This window comes from Vicugna pacos, unplaced genomic scaffold, assembly GCF_048564905.1.
Source record: "Vicugna pacos unplaced genomic scaffold, VicPac4 scaffold_19, whole genome shotgun sequence".
NCBI classification, from domain to species: Eukaryota; Metazoa; Chordata; class Mammalia; order Artiodactyla; family Camelidae; genus Vicugna; species Vicugna pacos.
Window position 1 is genome coordinate 71,370,606 of NW_027328740.1, and position 22,911 is coordinate 71,393,516.

The 22,911-nt window shown below is 42.5% G+C and overlaps 1 protein-coding gene and 1 long non-coding RNA gene across 3 annotated transcripts in view; one reads left to right on the forward strand and one right to left on the reverse strand.

The window, feature by feature from the left end:
- Window positions 1-22,911, reverse strand: part of LOC140693519 (trafficking protein particle complex subunit 9-like) — a 335,939-nt gene that overhangs the window by 187,088 nt on the left and 125,940 nt on the right. The gene's annotated exons all lie outside the window — the stretch shown is intronic.
- LOC140692953 (uncharacterized) lies at window positions 954-13,820 on the forward strand. 2 transcript variants are annotated; one of them, XR_012068594.1, is made up of 5 exons: window positions 954-1,175; window positions 10,445-10,570; window positions 11,824-11,882; window positions 12,604-12,798; window positions 13,545-13,820. It is a non-coding gene; the product is annotated as an uncharacterized lncRNA (long non-coding RNA). The 2 variants fall into 2 exon arrangements; XR_012068595.1 differs by lacking the exons at window positions 11,824-11,882; window positions 13,545-13,820.

The window sequence follows — 22,911 nt, forward strand, 5'->3', positions numbered from 1 at the left end:
CCATGCACACAGCCCACCATCTGCTGTGTAACCCTGGGATCAAGTGCAAACTTTGAACTCCCCCACACCAAAGGTCCGCGTGCCCAGTGCCTCCGCCCTAGGGGTCCAGATCACCATCAGTACCATCAACCACCCAAAGCCCAAGGCCAGTGGCTGGCAGCCTGGGATCAACCTGACCCATCGGGTCAGTTGAGGCACAGGCTGCGGGGATCAGGGTGCCAAGGCGGGAATTGGAACCACCTTCAGCCCAGCCTGCCTCACCCTGTAGTCTCAGACATTAACTATGAAGGTGCACACTAGGCTCGATCCCCCACTGGTGGCAGTAGTCATCATTACTGGAGCACGGATTTCCCCACCCCAACCACAGGGTGAGGGGTGAGTGAGTGAGCTCAGAGTAGGGGTGCACTCAGATTGAAGGGGATCCCATGGTGTGGGGGTACAGGTTGAGAGGTGTGGGGCCCGATCAGAGTGGAAATGACCTGGCTGAGAGGTGAGGGGGATAATTTCAGGTTGTTGGGTGTCCTGTGTTGAGGCATGAGGGGTAAGCTTGTGGGTGTAGGGGCCATAGGTTAGGACCTAGCAGGATGGAGTGTCAGGGCAGGGACAATGGTGTGAGGAGAAGGAGCCCTGTCTTCAAGGTCTGGTGGGAGACTGGGCCTGGCCAGTGGTGGGAGGGTAGTAACAGGGAGGGTAAGTTGATCAGGGGAAGTGGGGCTGGGTGGGTGAGGCCTAGCCTAGGGCAGTCGTGGTTCTAGTTCTGTGCCAGGACCCAGTCGGTGGCTGGGTGAAGGCTCTGGGGATGGAGACCCAGCGGGACAAGCAGGAGGGGCCCCACCTGGCTCCTCCCGGCCCCAGCGGCCAGGGCCGGTAAAGCAGGAGACCCACCCGAGCAGTTTGCGCTGCGGGCGGGAGGAGGAGGGGCGCGCACGCGCAGACGGACAGACGCGTGGACGCCGGAACCCACCCAGAACGCGTGGAAGCTGGCGGCAGCCGGTTGCTCCTGGACCAGCTCCTGGAAGAGGAACACGGCCTGGGGCCTGGGCCGCCGCTTGCCCGCGGCTCGGCTGCCGCTGCCGGACAGTTAAGAGGGCGCTGGTAGGGGCGCGCTTCTCGGGGACCCGGCGGGTGACGCCTGGGCTGTGCAGCTGAGGATGCGCCCAGGGAGGGGTGCGGAGGTGAGGTCCCGGCCGCGCGTCCCGTTAGGACCCAGAGGCGGGTCCCAGCCGCCGCTGTGGTTCGTGGTAACCCCGGTATTAGTAGTTCCTGAACACCGCGTTTTTGCCGCCGCTTCTACCCGGGTTTAGGAGAGCAGGTACAGCCCCGGGAGTTGGGAGGGCGCGTGGACGGTTCCAGAGCATCTCCGACTGGCCCTCAGACGATGGCCTGCTCCTGGCAGGCGGGTGTGGTGCGGTCGCGGGGCCTCGGATGGAATGGGGACTGCCCCATGAGAGCCCCTGGATTTGCTCCCATCTTACCCGCGGCCTGACCTTGGGGGCGGCCTCTAAAGACCCAGGTTAGTGGGACTCAGGTTACAGGTCAGTCTGCTCCTGGGAGATGGGCTCGGTGCGATCAGTGTGCTGGGATGGCTGCAGCAGCAGCGGGAAATTGTTGCAACCCCCGCTCTCACAGGGCAGCCCCAATCCCGCCATAGCAGCCGCCACCTTTCCCTGACAGCACAGCACCCGCCTTCCAGGAGCAGGCTGACCTGTAACCTGAGTTCCACGAACCTGAGGCAGCAGAGGCCAAGCTCAGGCCATGCGCTGGGGAGTTTGAAGCAAATCCAAGGGCTCCCATGGGCAGACACCATAACCCGCCACTGCCTTCGACCACACTGTGCCCTCCTCCCGAGAGCAGGCTGACCTGCGGACCGTGCCTGGAGCAGCAGAGGCCGAGCCCTTGACAGGCCGTGGGGGAGATGGGGGCAAATCTACCAGCTTGCCAGGTCGCTGCCCATCTCCCTGCCGCTGCCCCATGTTCGTGGACCACTTGTTTTCAAGTCAGTGGTTTCCTGAGAGGCAGGCGTGGTGCAGTCAGGTGGCGGGGGCTGCAGGGAGGGGTGCTGCCCCAAGGGGAGCAGGTGGACTTGCTCCCATCTCCCCTAGGGCCAGACCTGGGGACGGCCTCTGCTGCCCCAGGTTTGCAGGACGCATGTCATGTCCGCCTGTCCCTGGAAGGAAAGCTCAGTGTACTCGGGGCAGCCTCAGTGGCTGACAAGGATTTTAGAAGTCGGCTCGAGCCCAGCATAACTAACTCTCCTTTCTTCTCTTGCTTCCTCAGTTGGTGGCTGTATCGGCTTTTTCATTACAGGTTATTGCTAGATAATGAACATAGGTTTCTGTGCTATATAGAAGAAACTTAACTTAAAATCTCTTTTTATATATAGTGGCTGACATTTGTAAATCTCGAACTCCCAAATTTATCCCTTCCTATCCCCTTTCCCTGGTAACCTTGACTGTTTACTAAGTCTGCAAGTCTGTTTCTGTTCTGTAGATGAGTTCACAGTGTCTTTTTCTCTCTTTTTTTACATTGCACATATGAGTGGTATCATTTGGTATTTTTCTGTTTCTGGCTGCTTTCACTTAGAATGACGATCTCTAGCTCCATCCATGTTGCTGCAAATGGTTTTATTTTGTCCTATTCATGGTAGAGTAGTATTCCAGTGTATAAATATGCCACAACTTCTTTATCCAGTCATCTGTTGCTACATTTAGCTTTCCTCCATGTCTCGGCTATTGTATACAGTGGTGCTGTGAATACTGGTGTGCAGGTATCTTTTCACATTGGAGTTCTTTCCAGTTATATACCCAGATGTGGGATTGCTGGGTCATAGGGTAAGTCTACTTTTAGTTTTTTCAGGGATTTCCATGCTTTCCATAATGACTACACCAAACTAGATTCCCACCAGCAGTGTAAGAGGGTACCCTTCACTCTACAGCCTCTCTAGCATTTATCATTCATGAACTTCTGAGCGATGGCCATTCTGACTGATGGGAGCTGATACTTCATTATAGTTTTGATTTGAATTTCTCAGTTTATTAGTGATATCGAGCATTCTTTCATGTGCCTATTGGCCATTTGTGTCTTCATTGGAGAAATGCTTCTTTAGGTCTTCTGCCTATTTTAAGATTGAGTTGTTTGTTTTTTTGTTATTAAGTTCTATGAGCTGCTTATATATTCTGAAAATTAAGCCTCTGTTAGTCGTATCATTTGCAAATATTTTCTCCCATTCGTAGTTTGTTGTTTCCTTTTGTTTTACTTATGGTTGTCTTTGCTGTGAAGAAATTTATGAGTTTAATTACGTCCCTTTTGTTTATTTTTTTCTCTTATTTCCATTGCCTGGGTAGATTACCCTAGGAGAATGTTGCTAAGATTTATGTCAGATAATGTTTTGCCTATGTTTTCTTTTAGGAGATTTATCATGTCTTGTCCATCTGCATCTTAAGTCTGTACTCAACATCTGTGCTTCAGTTTTGAATTTTGAGCTTCTTAGAGAAAACCTACTCTTAGCTCATACGTCAGATTCAACATGTCTAAAGCTGATTTCATAATCTTTTTTCTTGCAGCGTCTCCACTTATTCAGTGGGATAATCATTCTTCCGGTCTTGAATACACAAAGGCTTGGAGTGGTCTTTGATTTGTCTTTCTCTCACCACCCTCCACATTTTGTCAGCTTCTTGAACTGTATGTTGTTGGTTTCAAGTGTCTATTCTGATTGCTGATACTCTGATGAAGAGCTTTCATCCCTGATACATGAATTTTTCCTTCTGCTGAATTCTTGGATATTCTCTCCCCCCCTTTCAGTCAACCTAGAGTTTTGGTGCTCCAACATCTACAGTCAAGTCAAAGACTTAACACAACCAGATCTCAGCCAGGGAGTCTCGACCCTTCATCATTTTGGACTTACATTATTTTTTCCAATCATTATGTAACTTAGCCTCCTAGGGTAACCTGTGCCTTATTAAAAACCAGGAGTCACCAGCCTTTTCCTATCCAGTCCTCAGTTAAAACAGATTAGAATTGCCCTGAGAACTAGTTGGAGCCCCATCCCCTTCATAGAGTCTTCCCTATTTATTCCAAATACTTCTAGCTCTTCTTTGTATTCCTGTACTGTTTATGATCAGTAGCCTGTAATCTTGGATTTGAGTACTGACTTGGTACCATTCCTGGGTGATTTCCAATGTGTCTCCGCACTTAGCTGGTAACTGGAGAAGACTCACTTGTTCAGCCTCCTTTATACCCCTCACCCTGCTTAGCATCGGGCAATAACAGGCATCCAGGCAGTGCTTGCCTTCTTTATTTATTCGCAGTGGTGGTGGTGTGGATTATAGCTAATAACTATTAATTCAGTGTTGCAGTTAAAAAAGAAAGCCAAGAAAATCCAAAAAACTTTATCTCCATGTTCAGTTTAGCGCTTTATCTCAATAGTTTTCTTAAGACTGTGTTTACATTCACATAGTGTTCAGTGCTTGTACAGTTCCCTGAGGCAAGCAGGTGAGATGTCATTATGTTTGACTTTCACGTTACATTTCATATTGGATATATTTGTGTAATGACAAAACCTTATTTTATAAGTAAACAGCCGGAAGCCCAGAGAGACTAAGAGCCTAACCCAGGATCACCTGGTTAGTGTTTGGCACAGGCCAGGACCGCAGTGCACATCTTCCAGCTGATCCTCTTCCAGTGCCTTTTCATTCCACTGCTGGGAAATGTAGCCCCATCAGCCAAACGGCCAAGTCACATTGCTGCCCCTTTACCTGCCAGTGATGGCAGTGCTACAAAAAGTGGCAAAGGAAAGGTCAGAAATAGGAGTGATAAAAGACATGGAAGTGCTGGAAATGGATCCTCAACCTCCTCCTCCCTACTTGAGCGCCTCACAAGTGTCCCACTCTGAGAGTGCTGTTCATTGTTTATAACATAGCCTTAAAATCAGACTGATCTTTTATAGGACATGCTTTTATCCTGGTCCCTTTCCTGCTAGTAGTCACCGTCATGGGCAGAAAGTGCCTGGCTGTGCTCTGTTTGTCACGTAGGTGGGAGGGAAAGTGGGAGAGGGAGTTGGTTGAACTGAAGCCGAGCTTTTTACAGCTCTGTTGTTCTAGGACCAGAGCAGTTCCACTCTTGCTTTCATCACCTCTCCACCTCCGAGTCCCAGCCACCCATTCCTGCCTGCTTCCCCACATGCCACGTCCTGGGGGAGGACAGAGTGGTGGGCAATGCCCCCTCCGCCCTCTGTTCTGGGAGGTGCAGGAGTCTGCTATAACTTTTGAGCTGTTTTGGTAATTGGGCTTTTCCAGCTTTTCTAGACATCTCCTTTCCAGCTCTGAGAAATTGGAGATGTAACTTAAACATACATGGACTATACTAAAGTATTCAGTGACATTAGTGTCATGTTGTCTGTAATTGTGTTCTGTGACTGGATAGGAGGTTTTTTATCTCACAGGATGCTTCACATCCAATTCTAAAGGCCTAGAGGCTGCAGGTGTAATCCAAGTCCTTACATGTCTGTAAGGTAGACATGAACATTATTTGATAATATGACCATATGTTCATAGATTACGGTTAGTCCACCGGCTCTGTATCTAATGAAAGTTTAAATATCAAACGCTTGAAGAAAATTTGCGGGCCATGTCTTTTTGCCTGTAAGTAGTTGCAAAAACTGAAATCACAACTCTACCACAAGCCACAGTGTTTCCCAGTAGAGAAAGCCCTCTAATTTTACAACCTCTAAGTAATGCAGTGGTTCTTTGAGTGAGATGAGGGATGCCAGAGTATTTTTTGGGACACTAGAGTGGGATGACAAGTATTCTGGGACTGGTTACAGTTGAATCTCTACTTCCTATATCCTGGACTGATTACAGAGGCAATGTTAGTGCGGTAACCATCTTGTGGATGCAAGTGTAGCTAGGAAGACAACAGAGAAAATAGAAGGGATATAAAGTAATGGAGGGACTTCATAGCAGTACAAATGGCGACTTTGACACCACCAGCTGCTGATGTGAACTTTGCAAGAATTTGTGAGAAGTGGTGGGTGTCATTGCAAGCAGGAGAGTCCTGCAGCTTTTGGGGTGAACAGGCAAAGGGGAGAGCAGATATGGTGGCTATCCAGGGGCTACTTTTGTCCTGAATGTGAAAATGTCCAGTCCCCTGTTCAATTTTGCAGCCACAACTTCACATGACTCAGGGCGTTATTTCCACCAGAATACCATAAAAATATAAACAACCTGTTTCCTAAAGTGTTTGTTCTCGATCTGAGATGATTGTCCTGTGGTGGTAGGTAAGTGGGCGATGGGGCCTATTACATCACCCCCTTTCACTAGAAGTCTACCTCGCTACTTTTCACCCTACTCCTAGAGGTGCTGTCATTCTGTTACACCTAGGCCTGTAAGACCGTCTTGCCTGAATCCTCACGTGAAGAGGGATGGTTATGTGCAGTTTTAAAAAATTGCTTGGGTCATGTGGTCCTTTGTTCCTTCCAATGGAAATCACTATTCCAGAGCAAATAGTATGCCTCCATAGAAAGTATATTGTTTGTAAGTTGTCTTCAGAGGTTTTGCAGTTGGTTTAAATATTTGCTTGGTGATGGCATCTTGATTGATTGAAGGAGGCAACCCTCACTAGGGGCATTGTGTGCTTTCTGTCTGAGAGTTCCTTTACTGGCAGCAGAGTGTTCGTAGGCAGAGTTAGAAAGTTACCTGGTCTGAGAAGCCGAATTTGCCCGCAGCTGGGAATTGGCAGAAGAGTCTGTTATGGAAGGAAAGCTTTAGGATTATCTGGTAGCAGAGTTCTGGGATCCAAACCCTGGGAAACCTCAGCTTTTGTAGAGTATGTTCTGTAACAATAGGCTATAGGATAATTTTTACACTTGTTATAGGATGTAGAGTTGGGGAAAGGCTTAAAAGTGAAAGAACCTTAAAAGAGAATCTCCGAATATTTTAAAGAAGACAGTTCTCAGAATGAGAGCTTTTCTGGAAAAGACTAGCTCTTCACTTCACAGGGGAAGCAGGGAGCAGGTGTAACTGCACTTACGGTAACTTAAAAGGTAAACCTTACCCTCCCACTTAGCTGTGTCCTGGTGTAGGTTCATCTCCCACATCTGTAGTTTTAGACCTGATGTGTCATTTTCTGGTACTCCATTCTGCTTCTTAGTGAGAGACTGACCCAAAGTCACATAGCAATTGAAAAATTGCACAAAGGTCTTTATTGTTAAAAATGTAGACCTGTGGCAGGGTGCTGCATTTGCAATTGACTTTCAGTACAGAGAACACTGAAAAGAATGCAGTGTTATTTCTTTTTTTATTCCTTTAAGCCTTTGAATAGAAGGTTTTCTTTGCAGAGTTTCTGGAGTACATCAGAACAAGCAGGAACTAAAATAGCTTTAAGAAATCTCCAGTATAGACGTTGCTTATAGTGTGGTATCTGTCTTATGTTAATTCTTTAAAGCAGGAAGTTGTAACTCTCAATTTCTTAAGCAAATATAAACATTCTTGACTCTTATTGACATTCTTTGTGGGGTGAAGCTGCTTTTGCTTCCATTCTGAGCATTGAAAGGCCTTCTATGATACTTCTACCAGTCCTCAGTATTTTATTTTCCCTCTGTTGTGAACTTGTTTTTAAATTTGAAGCAGATATAAATATCATTAACTTGCTACATATGTAGATATTCAGTGTTACATAGTCAGAAAGTTTGTGTACATCACACGTATCTACATAATTCCCCCCTTTCCAACTGTGTTCCTGATGAAAGGATGGTGGGAAATGGCATTATGGGCATATGTCTTACAGTACACAGTGTTTCCCCTGTTCCCTCTACCATATCTGGATGTTCTTTCATCTTTCAGCTTCTAGACTTACTTGCTCTTTTTCTTAAGCCAGGTGTATCTCATCCCCCTGCGCACACACACGTGTACACACACACACATTCTACCGTAGGGAGTAGCGTGCACCATCCAATTCTCCCACTCCAGCTCTGGACCCACCCACTGGAGGCAGTGTCTTGCACGAATTCATTTGTAAGTTGCTTTTTAAAACTCGAGTGGTCAGGAATTAGGACTGATATCCACACCTACTAGGCAGGCCCTCAAGGACAACTTCTATGGTTAATGCCAGGTTATCTTAATGTTTGACTACCTGGGTTTCATGTCTTCCTGTGCCACCTGTGTGACCCATGATTCCCACATTTCTGTCTCCTGCTAGAATTTTTCTCTCCAACTCTGGACTCTTACAATCTTCTACTGATTTGACACCTTCAATTGAAACTCTGATATCTTAAAAGCAACATGTGTAAAAACTGAGCCCTTTGTTCTCCTACCCCCCAAACTGGTTCTTCCTGCAACCTCCCCCATTCAGTTAGTGGAAACTTAATCCATCCAGCTGCTTGGGTTAAAAAGCTTAGAGTTACTCTGACTTTCACTGACATACCACATGAATTCTGTCAATAGATCTGGTTTAACACTGCCTTTAAACCATATCCAGAACCCAGCCACTTCTCACCATGGCTCCTGCCTCGACTGCTGCTTCCCTGCCCTGAGCCACTGTCCTCTCCTCCTGCACAGCCCTTTTCAGAGGCTTCCCACCTTTCATCTCTGACCCGTTTTGACTATTCTCACCCGGCAGTCAAGTCAGCCTCGAAAACCTAAGTTAGATAGTGTCGTCCTTCTGCAGTGCCTCCCCATTTCACTCTGGGTAAAAGCCACAGTCCTTACAACGTCCTCCAAGGCCATGAAGGACCTGCACTGACCCTTCTCCGCAGCTCCAGCCGTGTCCCCATTCTGGAACATGTGAGGTGTGCGCTGCCCTTGGTGATGGTTATTCCGTCCACCTGGGACTTCTTACCTCCAAGTCTTAGTTCTAACCTCAGTCCTCAGTGTGGCCTGCTCTGGTATTTAATACAACATCACCCTCATCCCATACCCTCAACTCTCTTTACCTTGCCCTTTTTTGATTTTTCCATGGTTCCTCTTTCCTAACATGCCACCTCCTCTGCTGCTCTGTTGTGTGAATTGTCATCTCCACCCCCATCCCAGCTAGACTCCAACCAAGCTCCGTGAGGACAGGAATTTTGTTTTGTTTATTGATCTATTCCAAGTGCCTAGACTAGTCCTGGGTACATAGTAGGCAGTCAAAAATTATTTGCTGAATAAATTTAAAGACTATTTTAAAAATGAATCATCCTTTCAGGAACGGGTGAGGATCGGAAGCTGCATGAAGGAAAATGGTGCAGTAAATATTGATATTTGCCTGTTGTTCTTTGTGTGATATATATATGTGTTTTAGTCTTAATTTGGTATCCCAGTTTCTTAATTTAATAGCTGTATTAAGGTGTAATTTACAGGCCATAAAATTCACACATTATAATTGTACAAGTCAGCCATTTTATCTATTTCTAGATTTGTGCAACTTTGTCCTCATAAAGTCCCCTTGTGTCCGTCCATATGCAGTTTGCCCTCCCCTCAGTGGCACCCTGATTTTATTTCTTTTTTTTTTTTTGGCAATCACATCTCAAACGGATAATTTACACAGCAGTACTAATATAGCTTTGCACTTTTTGAAATGACACACTTAAATATGAAATTAGCGGTCATTGCTGAATGTAGGTAGCAGTATCCGACATTGGTGAAAAGAATGGACTTGAGTGTCAGACTGGCTGCAGTCTTACCCAGCTCCACCATTTACCAAGTTACCCAAATTATTTTCTGCCTCAAGCTCTTTATCTGTTATATGGGGGTAATAATAGCAGCTTACAGAGTTGTTGTGAGGATTAAGCAAACAGGGAAAAAAATTTAGTATAGTGGCCTGCTTATGTTATTACCTAAGAAATGGGCTTATGTTATTACCTAAGAAATAGCCTTGCAGGTAAAGGGCAAAATTCAAATCAGTTTCTAAAGTATATGTAAAATATAATCCAGTTCCTGCCTGGTTTGTAAACACGTATGCCTACTGAAGAATTTAAAAGCAGGCTAATTTCCAACAGAAAAGATCATTTCTCAGCATTTCTTTCAAAGATAGCTGCAAAATCACTTTTACTAAATGTTCCATGCCCAACTCTTACAGAAATTTGACACCACGGACGTAATTATCTACATTTTTGTTAAAATGATTCTGACCATCAGGAAGTGTTCTCAATTATATTTTAGCCTTTATGTTGAGAAATACTGTGAGACTTCTTCTAAATTAATGGGTGGGGGCATTCATTGTAGCTCTTGTAGCCTGATAAGCCTGCACTAAATTATCTTTTTTTAACTTTTAATTAAAGTAATAAATTAATTTTTTGCTGGGGGGTGGTAATTAGGTTTTTATTTATTTATTTTATTTTTAGAAGAAGTACTGGGAATTGAACCCAGGCCCTTGGGCATGCTAAGAACATGATCGTCCACTTGAGCTATACCCTCCCCCCTAAATTATCTTAAATAAGGTCTTTTTCTCTGTTTTGTTAATTTATGTACAGATGCGCAAAGCAGGGTCATCAGAAGCCTCTCAATCACGAAGATGATAATAGTGAAAAACATTGCGCAGTGACAGTGAATCCTTGGCATATGAAGAAAGATTGTAAAGTCCTGAATGAATTAAGAAGGTATTGTTACATTAACATACGTGTAAGCATGGCTCTCTTACCTTTATTTTTCACTTTATAATGAAGATAATCCCCAACCGTCACGGTTGCTTTGTTTGATAGAGGCCATATCTAAACCCTTTTCTGCAAGTTTTTTAAATAAGAAAGAGCAGCTAATTTATCAGAAGTGTGAATGGTGTAATCTGGTCTGTCTAGTATGGTAGCCACGAGCCACATGTGGCTATTGTGAATTGAGATGTTCTATAAGTGGAAAATACATAATAGATTTTCAAGACTTCGTACAACAAAAATAATGTAAAATATTATTAATAAGTTTTAAAAGTGTCAATCACACTTTTGAAATGATAGTGTATTGGATATTTTGGGATAAATGTAATTATTACTGGAATTAATTTCACTTATTGCTTTTTATTTTCTAAATGGAATTACTGGAAAATTGTGACTTGCACTATGTTTCTATTGAGAGTGCTGGCTTCTAACTTATTGCAAATAATATGAAAAGAAAACTTTGATTAAAAATTTTGTAATTGAGTCGTTGATTTACATCATATTAGTTTCAGGTGTACAAAATAGAGGCTCAACATTTTCATAGATTATATTCCATTTAAAGTCACCATAAAATAATGGCTATATTTCCCTGTGCTGTATGATACAGCCCTGTAACCTATCCATTTTATACGTAGTACTTTTTACCTCTCAATCCCCTAACCCCTTCCTGCCTCCCCTCTTCTCCTTCTCCCCATTGGTAACCACAAGTCTGTTCTGTGTACCTGTGAGTCTATTTCTGTTTTATTATAGTCATTAATTTGTTTTATTTTTTAGATATACATATAAGTTAATACATAGAATATTTGTTTATCTTTCTCTGACTTATTTCACTTAGCATAATACCCTGTAGGTCCATCCATGTTATTGAAAATGGCATTATTTTATTTTTTAATGGCTGAACAGTATTCCATTTGTGTGTGTGTTCATGGTATGTATATATGTGTGTGTATATATATGTATACATGTATATATACATATATATATATATATAATATACCACAACTTCTTTATCCAGTCATCTGTCAGTGAACATTTGGGTTGTTTCAGTGTCTTGGCTATTTTAAATAGTGCTGCTGTGAACATTGGGGTGCATGTGTCTTTTTGAATTAAATTTTTCTCCAAACATATACCCATGAATGGGATTGCTGGATCACACGGAAGTCTATTTTCATTTTTTTATGGAACCTCTCTTCTGTCCTCCATAGAGGCTGCACCAATTTACATTCCCACCAATCGAGTAGGAGGGTTCCTTTTTCCTTAAAAGGTAAAAAATTCTCTACATTTACCTACCTTCCTTTCAGTTTAGGACATAGTTTGGCAAAAACCAGATAGAATTTAATAGGAGTAAATACAGTATTTATTTTGAATGTCCATGCATTATGGATAGATATGTTATTGATGAGTTGGTTCCCTATTTTTGTAGGTGCAGATGTTTTTATAGCTTCACAGACATTTCAGTCTTGCAGAGAGGAAAATTTCTTTTTATTTTGCTGAACTTGTCCGGGTGTCTTTATCGGACTTGGTCCAGGCCTGCAGAGGTGAATACACATCCAAACCTGAACCATTTGAATGTCTGCAAGATATTAAGAGTCTAGAATATCAGATCTGGACTGTAACTCTGGTAAATGACATCAGTGACTGGACTCGAGAAAACTCCATTTGAGGACAAAACCATTCATAAGCCAAAAAGGCTTTGAAATTGTGGCAAAGCCAGAGACTTTTGTGCACCACTTATGGCCACAAACCCATGAGGACAACCACAGGCCTTCTGGAGTGCCAAGGAAATTCCATGTGAGGAGTCCAGCACTCACAGGAATCCAACAAGTCCCTGTCTGCCAGAACACTTTCATTGCTACTGTGCTGTTTTGAGTAAATGTCTTTTCATCAGGTTCAAATTGGTTTGTTGTTATTTTTTTGCATAAAAAAACAACTTCTTGTTCCCTGGTGAAAGTAAAAGCCTAACATTTTCTGATTTCTTTTGACAGAGAAAACATGAGCCTGTGGATCTAACCTCATCTGTGATGGTCTGCAGCTGGGAGCAACCAGATCAGTGTCAGTCCCCTTGCAGCCATTGGCTGGGAGCCTGCATGTTCCTTGGAATGGTATTTGAAACATGTCACACTAGCCGTGCCTTCGCTGTGGGCTGGGAGGCGAGTCACTCAGAATCTGCATTATGGAATGTATGTTTCAGATCTACAGTTAGGAGATCTTTTTTAATAGCCAGAGAATATACTCATAAATATATCTATTAATGTATTTATGCAAGAACATTTTTAAAGATTTTTTTATTATAAAAAGTTTCCCCCCAAAATTGAAAATGAAAGAACAATGGAATTAAAAATCATCTGTACCTTAATTATACATAAAGAATCATAAAATCCTTCTAAACTTTTTTTGTTCAAATGAAGATATTTTTCCCTTCCAAAAAGGAAAATTATCATTTCACATTTTTTTACTTTCTCCTTTTATTATATATTCCATATCAACAAATATAAATCTTTTAAATCCCTTTTAATGGCTGTTTAACACTATATTGAACAGATATGTAAATAGTCCTAGGTTTCAGAAATTTAAAAAATTGTCATTACAATACCACTGCAAAGAATATTTTGGTGTTTCTATTTTTAGTTACTAATTTGGACTAAAAATTAACAAGTTTGCTTTTCTTCATCTAAAACATTGGTTATTTTATGAAGGAACTGTAAGGATTTTAAATAACTTTTCAGTAATTTCAACAAAGAAATTATCTTTAAGGCAAAAATGTATGATGGATTGCAAATCTATTTTTATTATATCTTCACTTTTACCAGTGTGACATATGTGTGTGTTTACACAAGTGCTTTAACTACCAGCAACGTAAGAAAAATCTGTGTACTAAAAATGTGAAAATACTTTCCCGGTTTGTGTTTTCATTCTCCCAATGTAGGTTTTGGATGACAAGCTTGTATTTGCAAAAGTACACCCCCTGTGGGAGGTGTTCTGTACATACGCTGAGATACTGCACATAATATTGCCTCTGAAGCCCAATGATCTGAAAACCCGGTCCTCAGCCTTTGATAACTTGAGATGTTTTATGAAAGTCCTCCAAGTGGATGAAAGTATCAACAACCGGAACAAGAGCTTTTCTTTGCCCTATTTGAGAAGAGCTCCGTGAATGACTTTTATATTCAGCATAGAGATACATTCTCCAATCCAACCACCAGAAACCGCATTGTAAGTCTAAACCGAGTTTAGCTGCTGTCTTGGGGGTGATTTAGAACCTGCTGTTGAATTATCAGTGATTTGGTTTGGTTGGTTTGATTTGGTTTTTAAAAGCTGCCCATAAAAAGGAAAAAAGAGAAAGAAAAGAAATATGCCTACAGATTCCTGTTAGGATAGTAAACAGTGGCTGGTTAGTTACCTTGTATAAACCACAAGCTCTCTTAGAACATTTTTAGGTTTACTTCATCCTTTCTCAGATCAAGTATCAAGTAAGGGACAGTGTTAAAAAAAATTCAGGATTAACAGGTTTGTGAGCTCCAGGATTTGCAAGGCAGTTTTCCCTCCCCATGGTGTAAGTCAAATGGCAGAATTGAAATAAAGCACCTCATGTATCCTCCGGTGTTAACAGGAAAAGGCTAATCTTCTTGACCTTGTTTCTTCCTGGGTAAAATGAAGATAATATATCAGGAGGCGACAAGCTCATTTAAGGCAGGAAGCATGTTGTCTTGTTCACTGCTGAATCTCAGGCACTGGGAAGGCTGAGTTTAACGAGCGAATGAATGAACAAACTGTACTTCCCCCACAGTTACCATGTGGGACAGTGAGGATTAGAAGCTAAGAGCATAGACTCTAGAGGGGAGGGCACAGCTCAAGTGATGGGGCGCATGCTTAGCAAGCATAAGGTCCTGGGTTCAGCCCCCATCACGTCCTCTAAAATAGACATATAACCCTAATTACCTCCCCTCCCCCACCAGAATTACCTTATTATCTCCCCACCACCAAAAAAAAAAAAAGAGAAGTGGCCAAGAGCGTAGACTCAAGCTGGAACACCTGTGTTGGTTTCTCGCTGTCGACCTTGTAAATGTCATTTACCCTCTGTGTCTATCAAGTTCCTCACCAATAAAATGGGGATAATTGTAGTACCAACCTCGTAGAGATGCTATGGGGATTAATGAATCTGTGTCAGTGATACAACAGCCCTGGCTTATATTAAGTACTATGCATCTGTCAGCTCTTTTCATAATTACTGACAGATGTTATTATCGACAAAAGACGTATTAGTTCTTTGAAAGAGAAATGCATGTTAGACCATTTCATTTATCACTTTCTGTAATTCAGGCTTTTCCCTCTGAAATAACATTTTATGTCTGTGCACTAGAAAGCCACAGGGCTTTCCAAATTTCATCTGTCTGGGTTCTTGTCATGATGGCAATACTGCAGATTGCTGACTTTTTTAGGGACTCCGTCTGAGATGACAGCAACCCCTCAAATTTACGAGCGCTTCTCTAACTGATAACATCTCGCTAGAAATGAAGTTTTTATAATGTAACAGCTTCAGATGCTTAATGATGCCATAAATGCAAGGATGTTATATCTAAGCTCTTTAAATAAATCTTGTCATTGAAATAAAGGAAATACTATATTATAGCCCTCTATGACTTTGTTATCTTTGCTATCTGTTTATCTGACTCTCTAAGACCAAAGAAAGCAAATACTAAGATTGATCATTACTACTGTGTGGTACACGTATTTGTGGATGAAGACAATATTGAAATGCACTGTTTAAGATATTAAAATGGACATTAAACAGCTTCTTGATGCACATGCATGAACAGAACAGGGAGCTGGGTGCAGGGAGCAGACACTGAGCTTCCTGGATTAGAGACCCAGCTTAGCAGTCCAGCCCAGCAGTCCACATGTTTCATATTTATGTCCCAGCAAAATTAGCAGTGAGAGTCTTAAATGAACTTTGGGGACACTTGCAAACAGCTGTCATGATTACTAATGTGGGACACCAGGATTCTACAGTGTTTAGTTGGCATCTGTGCATAACCAGTTCTTTTCCACTAAAGCTTCTTGTAATTGCTGGTCCCACATCCAGGTTGAGGAATCATCTCATGTGGTGTTTGGGAGGGAGGTAAGTGGAGTCAGGACCCATGTTAAGGCTGGGTGGGTAATAATCTGGTGCTAGTACAAGAGAAAGGAAAGTAGGTCAGGTGGGAAGGAGAATGACTGGATTTAAACTTTGTTTCTTGAGTAAGCTAAATATATGACATCATGTCAAGTTACTTTGTTGTTTATATTCCATTTGCTGTCACCAAATAACTACTGAATTGTGGGGACAAAAATGCCTGGGTTTTAGAATTGACCCTGCCCCTAACCTGCCAGAGTCCAGGTTCCTCTGGGTGCCCAAAGAGGGGGCTGGACCATCAGGTGTCCCTCCACTGCAGCAGTTTGGGCACTTGGGTGGCCTAGATTTTTGCTGTGGAAGACTGGCCCGGTTGTAGGACATTAAGCATCTGCAAGGTGGTCCCAGGACTGTGACATCTAAGCGTTCCTTTCCACCCACGTTTGCAAATGACCCTCAAGGGGTTAATATTAATCCTGGGTGAGAATTATGAAAAATTATATGGTACCTCCATCCCTCCTGGCAAGTGAGGGCCCCTTATTTACAAATGACCATGAAGTATTAGCACCAGATTTTATCAACAGAACATGTGAACATTTTGTGACAGTGACACTCACCTGTTTGCTTCTGATTCCCAGTGCCACTTCAACCTCCATCAGAGGACTTCAGCTGCCCCAGCGATCAGGGCCTTCTGTACAGGGAATGGGCTCCTCCTCGAAGCACAGACAAGCAGCAGCCCTTAGGTCTCATCAGGTGAGCTGTTGTGGAGAGCACTCCAGTGGGAAGGGCTCAGGGTTGTCCTCATGGCATCTGAGTGTGACAGTCCTCCAAGAGTGTTAACAACCAGGAAGCTCACAGGAGCTCTGAACTTCGTTGCCCCAAGTTTTTACTGCAGGCTTTATTACAAAGCCATGATTTATTGGGTCACTACCGACATGGCTAACCCAAACCCTAACTGTAAGTCAAACCTTTCCTTAGCCCTAAACTTTGAGCCCCTTCCTCTCCTGGTGGCCACTCACTTGTCACAAAGCTTAAAGCCCCACTCCTCTAACCACATGGTTGGTGTCTCTGGCTGGCCAGTCCCCATCCTGAGTCATCTCATGAACACAAGCCATCCAAGGTTCCACCATGAATAGCATAGACACTCCTATCTTGGGAAATTTGGAAGCTTTAGCGGTTGCTGCCTAGGAACTGGGAAAAAAGACCTACCAAATTCTTCATTAAATAGGAGTAAATGTTATATTTCATTTAAATTATAAAATAAGAGAGAAATTCTCACTGCTTTTCTGTATCTGCTGTTCGACACCGTTTCACTACACCACGTGATTGTAATGTCGTGCTCAGCATGTGTCTTCTCAGAGCACCAGCGCTGGCTGCTCCCCGGGAGCTTATGCTGTTTGGGCAAGGCTGCTGGGGGGATACAGGCCAAGGACAACCGAGAAAACAAAAATAATCGGGCAAATAAGGAAACAATGTCAGATTGAAATGAAGAAATAACACAGTGTTGAGATGGGAGTCTTGGGGGGAAGTGAGTTAAGAAAGTTATCTTTGAGTAGGTTACATGTGAGCTGAGATGGTGAAAAGGAGGCTGGAATTTGAAGATCTGGGAAAAGTCACCCATGGAATAGAGGCAGCTTGTCTATTGGCCCTGAGGCACAAATGTGCTCAGCAGGTTTGAGGAGATACTGGAGCCAGCGCTGGTGAGAGTGATGAGACGCGAGGTTTAGAAGGGCATCAGGAGCACGGAAAGGAGTGTAGACTCTAAGCGCAGTGAGAAGCAGTCATGATAGCTTAAGCACTAAAGTAATTTTCTCTCATTCACATTTTGCAAAGATAATGTGGAGAATGTATAGCAGGGACTCAGGAAGCAGGGAGGCCAGGTAGGAAGCTCTTGGATTGGGCCAGATGAGAGATGGTGGGAGCCAATGAGGAATGCATTTGGGGAGTGGGGCTGACAGGATGCAGTTATGGGCTGGCTGTGGATGGTTAGGAGAAGAGGAGGGTCAAGGTAGCCCCAGGTCGGTCTGGAGCCAGGTGTCTGTTCTTTCTTTTCTCAGTGCCCCATGCAGTTGCCCATCTACTTGGGCAAACCTCTTAACCTTCAAAGTGAGGGTTTTAAAACACTGAAGTCTATTTGTTGTTTCACATTTTATGGAAAGATTCAAACATGTACAGAAATAGAGAGAACAGTACAGCCAGCCTGCCTGTATCAGTCACCCAGCTCCAGAATTATAAACTCAGAGTCACTGTTGTTGCATCTTTCATCTCCATCTCCTCCCCTCCCCCACTATGGGGTCATTTTGAAGACAATCCTACATAGCTTAACCTTTCATTAGTGAAATGACAAGGTCTCTTTCAAATAAAATTGGAATATTCTTTTTTTTAGGGTTACAAAATAATTCCCTGCTTGTCACAAAAATACACTTTTAAGTAGTTTTGGGGTTGAAATCAAGATCCAGGCAAGATTCAGACATTGCAGCTAGCATATCTCTCAAGTGTGTTCTAATCTATAATTTTCCTATTTCTCATTTTCCTTGAAATTGCTGAGGGGTTTCTCTATTTCCTGTTTGGCTGATTTCATTCTCCCCTATGGTGTTAGACTTGTTTCTCCATCCTATGTATTGGCTTTAGCTAAGTGATTTAATCCTCCCCTAAAAGCTTGGTCTGATTGAGGTTCAACTTTGTGCAAAAATATTTTTTATGTGAAGTTTTGTACTCCTGTCATAAGGTACATAATATTACAGTTGACTCTCTTTTTTGTGATGACAGCAGCCAAAAATGATTGTCACCCGGGATCATTATTTCATAAGGAATTTTATTTCATGTGGTCATACTCTAATTTCCTCCCTCAATTATCAGCAGGATCAGTCACGAAGAGGCACTTTCTCCTTAACCCGGGTTATCCTTTAGAACACAGTTTTAAAGGAGGATATTTGTTAATATGTAAATATTTAAAATTGATAATTTTTTTTTCTTTTTAATTTTTTTTTTCTAATGGAGGTACTGAAGATTGAATCTAGGACCTTATGCATGCTGAGCACACACTCTGCCACTGAGTGTACCCAATCCCAGTTGAGATTCATATTTATTTGATATCTTCCTTCTGTTATTTTTGTTTTGTGTTATACAGAATTTGAAGGCAGGGCAATGGGTTTGACCGCTTTTTAATCATTCTTTATGGGCTTTTGGGGTTTGTGTGTGTGTTTGTGTTTGTAAAGAAAACAATTTTCCCACTATTTTAAGTATGTATTGCTAAGGCAATTATGTTGATCTTTTCCCTGCTCCTGGTCCATGTATTCCCTTGTTACTTCCCACTAGTGGCCCCTTGAGCTCTGTGACAAGACTAGCATGTCGTTAATCCATGTGGAAGGAGATCTGAAGAGATTTATTCAAGGAGATGAAATTTGTAGACAATGTATTGGAAAGTATTGTGAAAGTTGTTCGTTAAGAGAAGGTCTGAGGTTGAATTGTTAAGTGCACAGAAATCTAAGCTATGAACTACCAAGACAATTATTAACTCCAGGAAAACAAAGTAGGGAAGAAAAGGTAAGACTAGCACAAATTGCTACAGCTTTGAATAGTCTGTACAGAGTAATAATAATGTAAAGCAAGGATACTGAGCTGATGAAAATTATAATGTAATTGTATTAAAAGGTTGGAAGAAAGAAGGTTTGGGTATGTAGATGAGATGGGGTTTGAAAGAGATCTGAACCCTCATTTTCCAAAATAGAAAGTTAAATAGGTGATACATAAAGCTGAAAAAGTTATCAGGCTGTGTTACAAGGATATTAGTCAGAGAAAGGGAGTAAGTATTCCAAGAGTCAGCAGTAGGAGCTGAACGTGGTTGTTTCTGGCCAGGAAATGGGGCAGTTGTTGGGAACTGCTCCTTTTTACAATCGGTGTTCGAGAACTGTTTGACTCTTTATTGAATGTATGGCATTAGTTTGATAAAAAGAAATCAAAGCTGAATTTTGAAAAATTTATGTTAAGAATTGGGGTGCTTTTGCAGAGAGAGATAACAATCAGCAAAACTACATTTGAAGGGATCCTCATTATTCCTTGCATTTCAGCAAGGACTAGGAGGCAGACATCTGTTTAAGGTTCAAAAATTCTGTCTGACCTTCCTGCCGACTTGTAACCTTTGGAAGTAATGAACTCCCCGTCACTGTAAATATCCAGGCAGAGGCTGCCTGACCAGCTCTCTAACTGTAGCAGGGTGTGTTTACCATTGGGCAGTTAGAGCAGGCAACTTCTAACATTCTTTCAGTTTTGAATTTGGCATTTTCAGGATGGATAGTTGATAAGAATGTATTACAAAAAGCTTAACAAGAAAGTCCAAGACATCTCAAACCCATTGCCAGGGTTTTCTCTGCCAGACACCATCCTAAGCCTGCCACCAGTGAGGCAGGCCACAAAGCCCAGTCACATAAGAATGAACACACTTTGTCGCTCCTATCTGATTTGGCATCAGTCTCAGCCCTTTTCCCCATGGAATGGTCCACGCCCATGTCTCTGACGATGGAGCTGGTCTCACAGCAGCTCTATGAGCACTGGTCCAGCCCAAGGGATTCCTGCGTGAAGTTTTCCAGGATTCCAGGCTATTCTCAGAGCTGAGTCCCCCTTAGGCTAAGCCCACGGAACTCATCTTAGCTCCAGACTGAGCCGGAAGCCTCAGAGAGAACTCAGAGCTGAGGAAATCCACAGGTTTTACCCAGCACTGCCGAATCATCAGTGAGCCAGTTGAGGGAAGGATCAGCAACAGCAAGACACACCTGAGCTGCCGTCTCATTGTTCCACCTCATCCCTAAACCCTCTGTGTCTGCCTGTCTGTGTCGGTCTCCCTTTTAGGATCAGCCTGGCACCACTTCATGCCCTGCCTCCTTTCTTCTAATCTTGCCTCCCTGGCGTGTTCCATCTACTCCAGATTAACTGAGAAAAGGTTTTAAAACCTAGGAACAACAGACGTGCTAGATACAAAGAATACAGGGCAATGTCTTCCTCAGCCACATCCCTCCTGCCCTCTCCCATTCCCTCAATGTCAATGAGTTTTATAAATATTTTGTCAGACAGACATTGCACTCGCAGTTGTTATCATTATCAGCCATTTCCTTATTATCTGTGGTTTATGATGCATTTGCTCCAGGGACTTTCCCGAGATAAGGCAGGAGCAGATGACTGAGCCACTTGTTGATGTCCACTTGTGTCAAGCCTGTTAAGAATGATTTTTGGGGGGATTTGTTGAATGTGCCAGACTGTCCAGTGAGTGGTGATGATCCCCTGCATCTGCTCTCGAGTTGGCCTCATCCCCTCCTTTGCTCTGTTCTCATTTATCTCTCTTCAGCAGGTGAGCCAGTGATCTGTACTTCTATGATACATAAAACACTTCTTATTTCATGGTAGAATTTGGGGGCTGCTATGAAAACGGATATGTTTTAAGAGTGAATTGAGTCGGAGGTTTAAACTTAAAGCCCCCTTGATTTAGAATCAGAAATTAATATGATGGAGGGAGGGTATAGCTCAGTGGTAGAGTGCATGTCTAGCATGCATGAGGTCCTGGGTTCAATCCCCAATGCCTCCATTTAAAAACAAATAAATAAACCTAATTATGCCCCCCAAAAAAGAAAAAATAAATTAACATGAGGATGAAGCTACAGAGTGATTATTTGTGTCTTCTGAAACTTCCTTCTGTCTTTCTGCAGGAAATTCTAAGGAGAGAAGTTCGGAATCTACTTTGCTTGGCTGGGCTATTACACTCAGATGCTCCTCCTGGCAGCAGTTGTGAGGGTGACTTGCTTTCTGTGTGGATATTTTAATCAAAATAACTGTACCTGTGGGTAACTTGTCTTTATTCCTTCTTACCGTGCTTACTTAACTTAGAATGACATTCTCCAGGAGCATCCATGTTGCTGCAAATGGCCCTATATTGTCAGTTTATATGGCTGAGTAGTATTCCATTGTATAAATATACGACTTCTTTAGCCAGTCATCCGCTGATGGACATTTAGGCTATATCCATGTCTTGGCTACTGTAAATAGTGCTGCTATGAACATTGGGATGCAGGTGTCATCCTGAAGTAGGGTTCCTTCAGGATACATGCCCAGGAGCAGGATTCATAGGTCATATGGCAAGTCTATTCCTAGACATTTGAGGGAACTCAATACTCTTTTCCACAGTGGCTGCACCAAACTGCATTCCCACCAGAAGTGTAGGAGGTTCCCCTTTCTCCACAGCCTCTCTAGCATTTGTCATTTGTGGATTTTTGAATGATGGCCATTATGACTGGTTTGAGGTGATACCTCATTGTTGTTTTGATTTGCATTTCTCTGATAATTAGTGACATTGAGCATTTTTTCATGTGCCCATTGATCATTTGTATGTCTTCCTTGGTGAATTGCTTGTTTAGGTCTTCTGCCCATTTTTGGTTTAGGTTATTTGGTTGTTTCTTATTAAGTCATTTGAGCTGCTTATATATTCTGGAGATCAAGCCTTTGTCAGTTTCATTTGCAAAAATTTTCTCCCATTCTGTAGGTTGTCTTTTTTTTACATATGGTGTCCTTTGCTGTGCAGAAGCTTGTAAGTTTCTTTAGGTCCCATTTGTTTATTCTTGCTTTTATTTCTATTGCTTGGGTAGACTGCCCTAAGGGAACATTTCTGAGATGTATGTCAGATATTTTGCCTGTATTTTCTTCTAGGAGGTTTATTGTATCTTGTCTTATGTTTATCTTGCTGAAGAGACTGTCTTTATTCCATTGTATATTCTTCCCTCCTTTGTCGAAGATTAGTTGACCAAAAGTTTGTGGGTTCATTTCTGGGCTCTCTATTCTGTTCCATTGGTCTATATGTATGTTTTTGTACCAATACCATGCTGTCTTGATGACTGTAACTCTATAGTATTGTCTGAAGTCTGGGAGAGTTATTCCTCCAGGCTCTTTCTTTTTTTTCTTCAGTAATACCCTGGAATTTCTATGTCTTTGATGGTTCCATATAAATTTTATTGTGATTTGTTCTAGTTCTATGAAATATGTCTTGAGTAATTTTACAGGGATTGCATTAAATCTGTATATTGCCCTGGGCAGTGTGACCATTTTAACAATATTGATTCTTGCAATCCAAGAGCATGGGATACCTTTCCATTTTTTAAAGTCTTCTTCAATTACCTTCACCAATGGTTTATAGTTTTCT